The 13,598-nt window shown below is 42.9% G+C and overlaps 1 long non-coding RNA gene across 1 annotated transcript in view; it reads right to left on the bottom strand.

Moving 5' to 3' along the window:
- Nucleotides 1-202: 202 nt before the first annotated feature.
- The window catches only part of LOC110303847, a 64,629-nt gene continuing 51,233 nt past the window's right edge, over nt 203-13,598 (bottom strand). The window contains exon 3 of the long non-coding RNA XR_002378976.1: nt 203-539. This is a non-coding gene — a long non-coding RNA (uncharacterized LOC110303847). The remainder of the gene's footprint in view (nt 540-13,598) is intronic.

The following is a 13,598-nucleotide window of genomic DNA, read 5'->3' as shown; positions in this document are numbered from 1 at the left end:
GCAACAGCTTCCCATGGCCCTACTTAATCATAGCACACACCTGTGGTTTCATCCTTGGACCTGACCTAGAATGAATGTTTTTCCTTGACCACAAATCTGTCCCAAGCCTGTGTCTCTCCTTAGTGCAGTTTATGAAAACTCATTGTATTCCTTATTATGCAGCCTTTACTTACTATTCTATGAGAAATGGACATATTTTATTCTTGATTCTACCTTTATTACATCTTCTGGCAAAAGAACTAAAACTATCCCCTTAAACATTCTTCCTAAAATCATTAGACTCAAATCAGGAAGTAATCCATTCATCTAAGCAGCATTCATTCATGAAAGTTCATCTTCAGGCTGATCTGCAGGGTCGAATTTGCTCAATAGGGTGGGCTGATGCCCAGGAAGAAAGGTTTATCAGAAGTAAGAAGCCATCCTGGGACAACGTTTCTGGGGCTGGGCCTCTCCAGACTTTACCTGTCACATCCACGTAAAATGGTGGACTGTCTCCAGGAAACTCACTTGCTTCCCACATAGCCTTTCCTAGGTGGCCTCTGTCAATATACAAATAGACATACTACATAAACTATGTACATATACCCACCTCAAATACAAATATACATACACAAAAATATACCAGGCAAACTTGACATATATACATACCTCAAAAACACATACTAAACACTATGCACATATACCACACAGACATCCACGAAGCATTTCTTAGAGGAATGGGGGAAGGGACCCCCCATGGAACATCTTTTGTTCAGCCCATTACCTTCATGATGATTGGTCCCAGAGGCTTACCTCTGCCTCATCATTAACTAGCTCCTTGAGCATGGGGAAATCTCACTGTCTCCTTAGGTTCTCATTTCTGTAACTGTTAGGAAACCACATGAATTAATGGCTCTTGCCTAATCTATCAGCCCACAATTCTTTAACAGGTATAAATCTGGCCCGATGAGATCCAAGCTATGGACCATTTTGACCATTGCTTCCCAAACTGTGCTGACCTGAGGCTGCTCGGATGCCATAACTAAATCTGACCGCAAGTTCAATTTAATGTTTACAAGGCACACAAAGCTAGAAAGCAGCTTTGTCAGTCATTTGTGTGGTGGTGTGGACATGTTGGCCTGATGATTTCTGAATAATAGTTTTAGGGGAAGACTTAGTGAGAAAGAACTAAAGTGTAGGTACTCTTTGCTGCCACTGGGCAAAGGGACACAAAAATAAAAAGAGTAGAGGCAAAGAAAAAGATACTGAAAAGTCCACTGGGTAGACCTTACTCGACAGAATCAACAACAAAACCCTGATAGAGTTTGGCCTGAGTCTTAAGTAACTCCAGATATATACCAAATGCCAGGTAATGTTGAGAAAGACATTTCTCCAGCCTGTAATTTGATATCAGTCTAAAAAGGATGGAGTTAGATTTGACCACTTGCAAATACCTCACCATTGCTAAAATCACCGCTTCTCTGACAAAAAGGAAAGGTATGGAGGTTGTTCAGTCTACTATCAACCGTGCATTCACAATTCTCAAACAGTAACCTCAGCCCCAGGGAGTGCTACTAAGCATTTGTGTACATAGGAAAGTAAGAATTCTTTTTATGTTTACTCAGGCTACAAAATAAATGTAGATGGCTCTTGCCTATCCCTGCAGAAGGCACTGTGTGATCAGATGCCCTGTACATGTTCAAGGTCACAGAAATCATTGTTGCCATTGCTTTGGGCTAAGGCTGCTTAGAGAATCAGGGTTAGTTTAGTCTATCAGACACTGCCCTGCTGGTATTAACAACACATCCAGTGTTCTTCATACACTTGTGCCCATATGGAACTAGTTTATCTCATATCTTGTCTGCATCCAAAGCAAGACATTTGTGAGCCAACAGACAAGCAGTCGGTGATCTTATCCCAGACTCAGAATTGCAGGTTGAGTTTAAATAAACAGGCAAACAAGCTAGGGAAAATATCCCTGAGCACACAGGAGGAAAGCCATGTAGCTCATCAGCAAAAGTAAGCTTGCAACATCAGCCTCATTAGCACGGCCCCAGGGACAGGAGATGTCAAGTTACTGGATGGCAAGGATGTGATAAGAAACTTGATAATGCCGGTCTGCTGCTGGGGTCAGGTCTGTGTCAAGCTGGAACCTGGCAATGCGCACATGCACGGAGGGCTTCGTGTGCGATGAGTGCTCAAGTGTGTTTAAAGGAGCTGTGGGTGGGACAGTTAATATAGGGCTTTTCCATCCAGGAAATCTATATCCCTTCCAAAGCCTGGACTTATTAAAATCTTGAAGTCTCTCACATCTGTTACAAGGCATGTGTCATAATTTAGACACACTACTGGGTGCCGCGCGCTGGGTCTGAGGTTACAGGCCCTCTCATTGCCAACCCAGGGATCGTTATTATTGGCAGCCTTCAGGACTTAAGAAGCATGACTCTAAGAAGAGCCCTCATGCTGGAAGGCTGTGAGCTGGCCAGCTGTGGTGGTCCCAACAGTCGATACCCCAAACCTCTCAGCTCAGTGTAACCAGAGCTCCTGTGAAAGAAGCTGCCCCCTGAGGTGTTTCAACAGCTTTAAAATTCCCCTAATAACTCATTCATAGTTCCTAAACCCTGGACCACCACCATGTCGATGGAAACTAAGTTGGGTCCAAACAGGATGAACTAAGCTTCTGTCCAAGCAAAAACGTTATCCCAGGGCTGAAGGGCTTTAAATGGACCATGGATAATGTTTTATTGCCCCAGCACCAGGGTGAACTCAGCCCCCCACACTTAGCCTCACCTTTCACAATGTTATTTTTAGAATTCTCATTACACCCAGCTTAAACTCTAAAAATATGGTTCCCAGGAATAGTAGAACCTAGTTTTAATTGTGCAAAGAGAAACAAGTGCCCGTAGTCTCTGATTACATATGATGTTTCATGTGGCTGACATCACCGTGAGGGACATGCTCTCCGGCTGTTGGACTCAATTCATTTTGTTTTGCTTTTCCACCCAGCTTCTTCAGCACTGGGGTTGTCTCTACAGCCGATGCTTGGATTTCTGATGATGTGAAACAGAATCCCTGTTTAGGAGAGTTCACCTCCAAGGAGTGCCCTTGAGCCTTTCCAGCCTATCCAGTGCTCGACAACCGCACACTGCCAGCTGTCTCTCTTACTGGGAGGCAAAGGACCTGTGGTAGAACAGCTATGGAACCTGACAAATGGCACTGGGGTCTGTACCTTGATCATAAACCTCTGAGACCTCAGGCACACATTTAGTCTTCTTTACTCTTCCATGAAAAACAATCATAGGTAGCATGCTGATAAATGAAATAATTAACCTACTCTGAAGAAGCCTAAAAAAAAAAAGTATCATGTTTTTACTTGACTAATATTTATACTAGTCAAAATCCCCAAAACAATAAGGTGGCATAAGAGGCTTATGTATGCGTGTATCGGGTCCTAATAAAGCACACATGGGAACATTTATGGCAGTGTCGCAAGCCAGCACGAAGTGCCACACTATGAAGCTGAAGCCCAGCCTAGACTTAGATCACTTTCAAGGATGTGCTTTCTCATGAACTCAGGCTGGTCCTAGAAAGAGCTGAGGGCAGTCATACTCTCTGTTCAGTGTAGTTGGGGGCTAAAGACACAGTGTCTAGAAAGAAGCTATCTAAGCCAGAGCACCTAGCTTTGCCTCTCATTTCCAAAGTCATCTTGGGCTTCTCACTTAAGATTTTATACCTCTCCTTCTGCAGCTTAGAAATGCCTATGTTGTACATGAGCTGGACCTAGGTCCCCCAAACACATGTACCAGATGTGCAGCTTGGTCTTCATGCAGGTTCTCCAACAACTGGAGCGGGGCTGTCCCTGACTCTGTTGCCTACCTATAGATCCTGTTTCCCTAACTGGCCTGCCTTTTCTGGTCTCAGTGGGAGAGGATGGGCCTAGTCCTGCAGTGACTTGATGTGCCACGGTGGGTTGGTACACAGTGTTGGGGAGCTCCCTTTCTCAGAGAAGAAGGAGAGAGGAGAGAGGGGAAGATGCTGTGTGAGTGAGGACTGGGAAAAGAATGGGGGCTCTGACTGGGATGTAAAGTGAATGGATGAATGAATTAATTAATGGAAGAAAAATGTGTATGTTATCTTTGTCTCCATATGTGGTCATGATAATTAAATGAGAAAGGGTAATGTATGCATGCCTTCAGCACTATTCTATAGCCAACTGCTCAAGAAAGACTCTGTACTGTTAATAGGATTGTAGGAAATGCATTCTTGGTAGAGACAACTGCTTGAGCAGCGAGAGGAACATATAGGACAATTAAGTGATACTTGTGGCCTTGACTGGCACCATGCATGGTCTTGACTGGAGTCATAGGGCTTATTTTGGGAGAAGGAGCATAGTTTCAGATATCCTCTCGAAGTAATCTTTGAAGTTGCGACCTGCTTTTCATCAGTGTAGCTGCAGTGTCCAACATCTCCACCTGGTTCATGAGTTCTCTGAGGACAGGAACTTCCACTGGAAGCCACCCATCGATCTCGTCAGCCTTATCTTCTCTATGGTAGTCATTTCCTACCCCAGTTTTTTAGATAAGTGAAGCTATTTTGATAGACAGTTAACTTCACAATGCAATGAGAGTCCCTTCTCAGATGAAAAAAACACATTTGAGAGAGTTCTATCTGAAGAAGGAGGTCTTGAGCTCACTTTTTAAAATCATCTCTCAAATACCACTAACCTAGAAAAGAGCTTGGTCAGTCCAGACAGCCATGCTGAATGTGAGTAAATGTGGAATGGCGGAGGATGCAGAATATTGAGTTTGAGAGGTGTAAGAGGACAGACGTTAATAAAAGGACCAACACATTGTCAAAGACAGACTCCTGCAAGTGTTTTCTTCAGGCACTGGGACGCTGCAGTGTGCTTGCTCTGTTTCCAGGCATCCAGGTCTCCTTCAACACCAGGAAACTTCCACTCTACTTTAGCATACACAGAACTAAAACTCTTTTTCTTTCAAAGCAGGTATGATCACTTCACCCACCACTGTGAATAAAGAGTGGAGAAATGGAAAATGAGGAGAAAGGGAAGGTACCATGCCAACAAACCTCTCCCAGGCTTGGATACCATCAGCCTGTGTTGACCCCAAATTCCCCCACATAGATATGGCTCTGAGATCACAGACCGGCCTTTCCACTTCAACTCTGGGCATACACAGCCTGAGCCCAGGAAAAGCCGGCACTGCCTCTGGAGTTGTCTGGCCCTGCTGGAATCTTCTCTCTGCTTTTTCCACTTGGACTTCCATCCCCAGAGCCCACTCTGTCCTTCACTAGACCACATTTCCTACTTTCAGCCTCATCTGGAGATATGTGGCAACTCATGACTTACAGTGTTCAAACACAGCTCTGGGTGTGTAAAAAGGAATACAAACAGACCAGGGGGAGAAGGCAGATATCTGAAGCCAGCCATGTCCAATTGCCCAGCCTAGAAAAGAGTGGCCAACTAGAAGCAGCCTGGCCGGGCAGCTGATCCTTACTAAACTTCCCATGGGTGAGCCAAACTGGTCACTTTTCACCTCCCTATGACCCACATGTTGTTCTTTACATTGCTGGCTCTATTTTCAAGCCTGTCAGTGGCTTGTGAAAAGGTTATACACATGAGCAAAGCTGTGGGCAGCACCAGGAATGGGCTATGAGGAAGAACATGTGGAACCACAATGTGGCTTCAGAAGGACCTGGGAAACAGGGGGCAAGAAACTGTGAGCTTGCCATTGTCTTTAATCACAGCCAAAATGAGACAGGTTTTAAGTCACTGTGCCCCTATCTGTTAAAAATAGAAGGCTGGTTATAAATCCAAGATGGGCTACACATTTGTTGAACTATATTTATCAACTTTCTTAATAGAAGGGGCTCAAAGGCCTTTGAGAAAAAAACTTTTTTTCTCACAGTGACAGAAGCTAGCAACAAGCTGTTTACTGTTTTTTCTCAGTTGCCAAGTGGGTGACTCAGTTAAAATAGGAACCACATCAGCTCTGTTTGGAGGAACACACAAGGTTGCTGTTTGCAGAAGTCCTGTGCCCCTAAACTTCTTACCAACACTGAATCAAAATATCTAAAAGAAGATGGGCAGGAACATCACTGAAGAGACATCTGCTCTGATGGTCTGGCCTTCCTCCAAATCATCACCCTGTCCTGATAGACAGCCCAAGCCTTTCTCTAGACATGCATGATCCACCAACTGTTTTTTTTTTCTAACCCAGGGATTCTCAACCTCCCTAACACTGCCACCCATTAGTGCAGTCCCTGATGCTGTGGTGATTCCCAACGAGAGAATTATTTTCATTGCGTCTTTATAACTGTAATTTTGCTACTGTTATGAATCATGATGTAAATATTTCTGGAGATAAAGGTTTGCCAAAGGCGTCAGGTTGAGAACTAGTGGCCAGACCAGATGATTCTGCCTAGCCATCAAGTTCAAGGAACTGAAAACCACAATAACAGATGATGTGATCTCAGGATCACATGTCCGCAACTCATTCATTTGAGGCTGAGGAGGTAGAGTGATCAGGTCTCCCACTGGTTTCCCATGCTTGCCAACGAACTACCTGGTTCCTCAAGATAGAACTTGGTTTGAGAATTTTATATATGACCAGAAAAGCAGTTTCAAGACAATGTAGAAGAGAACAACAGGCTGCCATTGGTTCTAAGGCAGCATTCTGGGTCCCACTGTTGGCAGCATCCTCTCAAAGCTGAGAAGCAGAACCCAGCCATTCTCCCAGAGTATAAGGAATTCAAAGGCCCTGATGAGCCACATAAGAAAATGAGAGAGAGAAAACACCAAAACAATGCAGGGACTGATGAATAATGCAAAAAGCGAGGGAAGAAATGCTCATTCTGGAACTTTCTGAAGCACCGTGAATATTTCCAGGTAACAGGATATTAATAGGACATTTTCACTGTGGTACCAGAATTTAATAATCATCAGATATAAATATATAGAAAAAGCCATCTCATAATCACCTCAACTTCCTGTGGCCTCTGCCTGAAGGAGACTATACTAAGAATACACAATTCTCAAAGAGGGTGAGCTGGATAGCTGAACCTCTCTTCATTTTTTTTTTTAAGACAGTGGTTCTCAACCTTTAATTCTAAAACCCTTTAATATTCTTTATGTTGTGGTAAAGGAACAACCCAACCCCAGCCATAAAATTATTTTTGTTGCTACTTCATAACTGTAAATTTGCAAATGTTATGAACTGTAATGTAAATATCTGTGTTTTTCCATGGTCTTGGGCAACCTCTATGAAAGGGTTGTTTAATGCACCCTGCCCCACCCCCACCCCCAAAAGGGGTCATGTCCCACAGGTTGAGAAATGCTGTCTTAAAAGAAGTCTCAAAATTGTGACAGCCACAGTTTCTGTCTTACCTATTTTTCTATGGTAGGATAAAACACCCTAAGGAGACCAACATAAGGAAGGAGTGTTTTCACTCACAGTCTGAGGTGTGTTCCATCCATCACAGTAGGGGAAGGCGGGGCATCCAAAGCTTTAAGTGGTCACATTGCATCTGCAGTCAGGAGGAAGGGAACAGTGAATGCTTGTGTATAGATAGCTTTCTCCTTCTGACCCAGCCAGGACCAGAGCCCTGGAAATAATGCCACCCTCTGTAGGCTGGCTTTTCCTATCTCAACAAACTTAATCAAGGGGCTGGTGAGATGGCTCAGTGGTTAAGAGCGCTGATTGCTCTTCCAAAGGTCTTGAGTTCAAATCCTAGCAACCACATGGTGGCTCACAACCATCTGTAATGAGATCTGATGCCCTCTTCTGGTGTGTCTAAAGACAGCTACAGTGTACTTACATATAATAAGAAATAAAACTTTTAAAAAAAAAAAGTTAAAAAAAAAAACCCTAATCAAAATCATCCCCCACAGGTATGCCTAGGGCTAAATTAATTTAAACTATCCCTCCCTAGAGGCTTGTCGCCTAGGTGATCATAGATCCTATCAGATTGACTGTCAACACTAAACATCACAGTATCCTTCATACTCAATGGACTGATGAGAATAAGTGTTGTTCTCGAAACCAGCCATCCTACACTATGAGAAATGGCCAAATACGGGAGCAGTAACAGCACTAGGTGGTTTCCCTCTCATAGTATCTCTAAAGGCCAGATGTGGTCGTTTGTTAGCAGAGCCTTACAAGCACCAAGGAGGTCATGTCACCATTAGCACTAGCCTAGAGAGCCTCTCAAATCACACTGTTGGCAGGGACAGTCCCATCAGTAAGCAGAGACCCTGCAGTAGAACCACAAGGCACTTCAACCTTTCTAAAGGTTGTAAGTCTGAAAGATTAAGCTTCCTTGGACCAAAGGCTTAAATGGGGCTTCTTGCAAAGTGGCTGACTGAAGGAGTGCTTCCAGGAAAAGATGAGACGGGGAGACCAGCAACCAGGATGATGGGGTCAGAGGATGCAAACCAAGGCTTTGAACTCTGATAGACTCTGGCTCCTCCCTGGTTCTGCTGCAAGCTCTGATACATAAGAGGGAACAGGGCTTTTTATTTCTTGCCAGTGGGTCATTGGTTGGGATGTGTAGTGGTTCAAGAAATGGAAGCAGTAATAGAGGGACCTAAGGGAGAAGTAGGGTTGTCATGCAGAAAAGGATATTTCTGTTCTCCCCAAGGCAGGGGGCAGCTTTAAGGTGCTAACATCCTATACAGCATGTACGACCAGAGATCTAAAGGCTATATTGGCATGAGATCTACCAGGTCCACTCTGACAACAAAGAGCTTTGTAATTCTCCTGTTCTATTCCTCTCCACTAGTGAGGGAGGAACTCACACTTCCTTTATGAAGGGAAATCAACTCACCTATAGCTATGGTGACACATGATTGAAAGCAATTTGGGGAAGAAAGGCTTTATCTGGCTTACACTTCCACATTGTAGCTCACCACTGAAGGAAGCAAAGACAGAAACTCAAGCAGGGCAAGAGTCTTTGAGGCATCAGATGATGCATAGCTCATGGAGGGGTGCTACTTGCTGGCTTCCTCATCATAGCCTAGTCAGGCTGCCTTCTTACAGAACCTAGGACTACCAGCTCAGCTCAGGGGTGGCATCACCTATGTTGGGCTGGGTCCTCCCCCATCAATCATTAAGAAAATGCCCCACAGCTGGATCTCACAGAGGCATTTTCTCACTTGAGGTTCCCTTCTCACAGATAACTCTAGCTTTTGTCAAGTTGACATAAAATCATCCATAACCACTGACCCCTTGTCAACTCGATATACAATCACATCACTGTTAAGCCATAACTTTTTCTTTCATGTTCTTCCCAATTACACATTAACACCAATATCACAATATAAAACATTAAAATAGTTTTTAAAAATACAAACGTTATAAAGTCTCATAGTCTTTACCAATCCAAATACTTTAACAAAATGTAGTCTCTTTAAAAAAAAATCCCAAGTCTCTTTTAAAACCTAAAATCTCTTTAAATCTTTCATTTCTCAACCTTGGGCTCCTGTAAAATCAAAAAGAGAGTATATGCTTTCTTTCTTCGAGAGGGAAAAGCCAGGTGCAGTCGCAATTAAATCAAAGCAAAACTAAACTACAAAAAGTGTAAATAACACAATCTTCAATGATCTGGGATTCACTCACCATCTTCTGGGCTCCTTCAAGGGGCTTGGGTCGCTCTTCAGGCTCTGCCCTCTGCAGCACACAGTTTGTCTTCTAGCCTCCAGCTGGCTCCACTCCACAGCTGCTGCTGTTCTTGGTGATCATCCCATGGTACTGGCATCTCCAAAATGCTGGGCTCTTCTGCTGCAACTGGGTTGCACTCTCACCAACAGCCTCTCTTGGACTCTCTCCATAGTGCAAAATCTCACCTTTTCTCCATGACTCCTTCAATCCTGGGGCTTCCATTGCTACCCCTGCTGTACCTTCAATGGCCTCTCTGGTCTCTCACAGTGCCCAGCCTCAGCTGCTCTCCATGACCCTTTAATGTCTTCAAAACCAGTACTACCTGGGTGACACATTACCAAATTTGGCTGCCAGTGTGAGGTACAACCTTGGCCATTTCTGGAACAGTTTCTATGTGATGACTATCATGAAACATGTCTTAGAAGATTTCACCTCAGTGATGCTAAACTCTTCTTAATCACTGCTAATTTCTCAGCCCCAAATGACTAGCACTGATTGCCCCAGGAACTCAAACTTTTCACTTCAATGATGCTGGCCTGTTGTTAGTTACCACTTATGCTTCAGCTACTGCTTACGGGACACCAAGATTCTTCACATAAAAGTCCCAGTAGAGCCTTTGCCTCCCTCTGAAACTTCACAAGCCAGGTGTCCATCATCTAAACTGCTCTCAATATTCTTGTCTTCTAAACTCCTACAGAACAATTCACTGAACTCTATACCCAGTGGCTTTTCTAGTCCAAAGTTCCAAAGTCCTTCCACCATCCTCCAAAACACATGGTTAGATCTGTGACAGCAATATCCCATTATCTTGGTACCAACTTGTCTTAGTTGGAGTTACTATTGCCATAATGAAAACACAGTTATAGAGGAAAGGGTTTATTTGGCTTATATATAACAGTTTATCACTGAAGGGAGCCAGAGCAGGAGCTCAAACAAGGCAGAGCCTGGAGGCAGGAGCTGATGTAGAGGCCTTAGAAGAGTGCTGCTTACTGGCTTGTTCAGCATGGCCTACTCAGCCCACTTTTTTATTCCACCCAGAGCCACCATCCCAATAATGCCACCACCTACCATGGGTTGGACCCTATCCAGTCAACTACTAACTAAGAAAATGCCCTAAGAATTTCATGGAGGCATTTTCTCAATTGCAGTGTCCTCCTCTCAGATAAATGTAGCATTTGTCAAGTTGACATAAAATTAGCCAATATAACCTACAATAGACACAGCTAGGGATGGGAAGAGTCTTAGCTTTGGTTGAAATGCAAAGCTTAGTTAACTGGTACCATTTTTTTAAATGTTTGATTGTAATACTATGCTAATATGGAATAAGACACTTCATAGTACTCAGTAACTTGTTGCAAACTGCCATCTGTAAAATGATGCCCATGGTTAAGAAACAGAAAGTCCCCAGCAACCCAGAGTTCTCCTCATACCCATTTCCAGACTCTTCCATCCCAGCTGTACCACAAACAATAGCATAGTGCATTATGCCTGTTTCCATTTTGTATATAAATGGACCTTTTGCATACCTCTGTGTCCAACTTCTTTCTTTCAAGGTGATATTAAATGAGTCATTCATGCATCTGCCATCCATGTAGACTACATTTTTGTTTGTAGGATTCTTTGGGTGGCCTTATATCAATTTACTTTGCCAGTCCACTATTGAGAGGAATGTGGTTTTCTAAGTTCATCACACACAGTGGGCTTTAAACATGTCAGTACATGGCATGTGCAGAATCACTATGCTCATGTCTGTCTTCTAAGTACTGTGCACCATGAAGTGGAGCTGTTGGGATTATTAAGCGTGTGCATGTATGCATGTGTTAAACACTCCCTAAAAGTTCTTAAAATCTGTGTAACATTCACAATGCCACTAGCAATGAAGCCGGTTAGTAGGTCCAGACTTTTTGTTCTCATTTGTTCTCTTTTGGTATTTCCTTTTGCTATTATTATTATTATTATTAGTAGTAGTAGTAGTAGTAGCAGCAGCAGCAGTCATTTGGAGCTGGATTAGTTAGTCGCTGAATTGAGATTTTATGGTTCACAGAACCTTTAGGGCTTTCAACGCCTCAAGAATGTAGACGTACAACCTGGAAGCTTTTCTGGGTGTTCATATAGGATGAAATTCTCTACAGCCAAGTATGTGTAAACTTGGTTCTTCCAGTTTCATGATATGTGCTTGAATCTTTCAATTTCATCCATCTGATAACATGTGTGTATATAATATGCATATATGTGCATGTACATATTATACATACAATATACATACAATACATATAATACACATATGCATATAATATACATAAAACATACATATACACTTAATATACATATAATATATGTATTATTTATAATATACCTATAATATACACATGAATATTATAATATACATATATGTATATACTATGTATATATTAATATGTATATTATACACAAATATGTACATATGCACATACATGTGCATATATATGCATATGTGCATATGAATATGCATAGGCATAGACATGGGGAGGGTATGCACATGTGTGGTACCCACAGGGATCAGAAAATGGTGTTGCATCCCATAGAGTTTCAGTTACAGGGAGTTGAGAGCCACCCAACATGGGTGCTAGAAACGAAACTCAGTACCTCTATAAGAACAATGTTTTCTCTTAACCACTAAACCACATCTTCAGCACTATTACAGGAACACAGGGGAGAGTGCCTTATGAAAGATGATTTTTTAAAAATTGAATTCTAAACCTCCTTATCTTAGTAAATGTAGGATTTCAGACTGCCTGGAGTCCCGATTATCTTGACACTGTTTGAGTGATCTCAGAAGTCCTACTTCAGATCCTATTGCATAAGGGACTAAGGAGGGTAGACTGCATAAGAAAAGCAGGTAAGAGTGCTAGGTCATTACTTGTAGTGGCAAAGAAGTCAAAGAAAAGAAGGAGGGTCTATATTTTTATGCTTCTTTGCACCCTAGTTCATCCTTACCACCTTACTGTCTGTCATGGTTTGTATATGCTTGGCCCAGGGAGTGGCACTATTAGGAGGTGTGGTCTTGTTGGAATAGGTGTGTCACTGTGGCATGGGCTTTAAGACCCTCGTCCTAGCTACCTAGAAGCCAGTCTTCTACTAGCAGCCTTCAGATGAAGATGTAGAACTCTCATCTCTGCCTGTACCATGCCTCCTAGATGCTGCCCTGCTCTCACCTTGATGATAATGGACTGAACCTCTGAACCTATAAGCCAGCCCACTTAAATGTTGTCCTTTATAAAATTTGCCTTGGTCATGGTGTCTGTTCACAGCAGTAAAATCCTAACTAAGACACTCTCCAAAGGAGCACATGTACACATACACCACACACACATACAACATACACAATATACCAATACACACACATACAACATACACAATACACACAAATCATATACTACACACATGTATACATACAACATACACACACAACACACACAATATACATATACCTCACACACAAACCATATACTATATACACATACACACACAAAACATACACAACACACACACAAACCATACACACATACACCATGCACACACAAACCATACACTATACACAATACACATGATATATACAAACCATACACCACACACACACACACACACACACACACAGCACTACTTAGACCTGAAGTGCTCCTCCAGGGCCTAGTCCAACGAAGAGTTAGCACACACCTATAATACCAGCACTCAAGAAGGCTGGCTAAAGCAGGAATATCTGAAGCTTAAGGCTGGGGGGAGGGGGAAGGCTGCAAAGCAAGGCCTTGTCTCCAAATTTCCCATTTCAAAAAGATCCCAGTTGCTGGCTGAGGAGCTCCATTCTAGCCTCCCCATGTCTCCATTTATAAGTGGGGTCTGTCTGTAATTTCTGGATGATACAGGTCCTGCATGGGACTTAGAAGGCCAGCCTAGCCCTCTTTT

Source organism: Mus caroli, chromosome 1, assembly GCF_900094665.2.
Source record: "Mus caroli chromosome 1, CAROLI_EIJ_v1.1, whole genome shotgun sequence".
Classification (NCBI taxonomy): domain Eukaryota; kingdom Metazoa; phylum Chordata; class Mammalia; order Rodentia; family Muridae; genus Mus; species Mus caroli.
The sequence above is the reverse complement of the archived record's forward strand: the minus strand, read 5'-3'. Positions and strand labels throughout refer to the sequence as shown.